At 34.3% G+C, this 912-nt stretch overlaps 1 pseudogene; it reads left to right on the forward strand.

Annotated features, from left to right (window-relative positions):
• Positions 1-257: 257 nt before the first annotated feature.
• LOC122908014 lies at positions 258-414 on the forward strand (annotated as a pseudogene).
• Positions 415-912: the final 498 nt, after the last annotated feature.

Genomic DNA, 912 nt, shown 5'->3' on the forward strand with positions numbered 1-912 from the left:
TCAAGATCAGACTTTCAATTTCCTCTTGCCAGCTGTTTAAACCACATCAGCCTGGGTGGCTTTTCTCCCTTCCTTCCTCCCTCCCTTCTCTCCGTCCTTTATTTTCAGCATATGACACTACCAAACTATCTTGTTTATTTACATCTAATTGCAGACTAGTCCCCCTCCCCCACATACATGCTCTGCATTTTTTGTTTACCACTTTATTCTCAATATATAGAATGATACCCAGCATATAAATATTTATTGAATAAGTGAAATATAAACAAGAGCAGTATCGTAGCCAATGAGGTTTATCCGAGGCGTGATTATTGCTAATTGAAACAAGAGTAAATAAATTCAAACGCAAATTCTTACACATCTTAAAGAGACAATAAAGATTGCTTTTGAACTGCCTGTAGTTGAACCATTCTACAGATATGTATATATGATATATGTAGTGTTTTTTAATTTACTTTACTCATGTAATTTTATTATTATTTGCTAACTATTCTGGATTATCAGCTTTGATTTTTCTCTTTCATATTAATGTTATTTAAAAGACAATTGCTATTGATATTGTTTTTAATTTTCTGATCATTTTCATGTTTATGTTTGTAACTGACTTTAATGCTCTTTTCTCATTTTATGTACATTATGTTCAGAAAATGTTTATTTTTTGCTTTTTTTAAAAAGATTTATTTATATGAGAGAAAGATCAAGAAAGAGTGTGCATGCACAAGTATGGGGGAGGGGCAGAGGAAGAGGGAAGGCAGCCTTCCCCTCTGAGCAGAGAGCCCAATGAGGCACTGGAACCCAGGATCCCTGGGATCAAGACCAGAGCCAAAGGTAGACACTTAATTGACTGAGTCACCATGCACCCCTAGAAAATGTTTATTGTATTGAATTATTTTCTGAGATCTATGGAAATTT

Source organism: Neovison vison, chromosome 5 (assembly GCF_020171115.1).
Source record: "Neovison vison isolate M4711 chromosome 5, ASM_NN_V1, whole genome shotgun sequence".
Lineage (NCBI taxonomy): Eukaryota > Metazoa > Chordata > Mammalia > Carnivora > Mustelidae > Neogale > Neogale vison.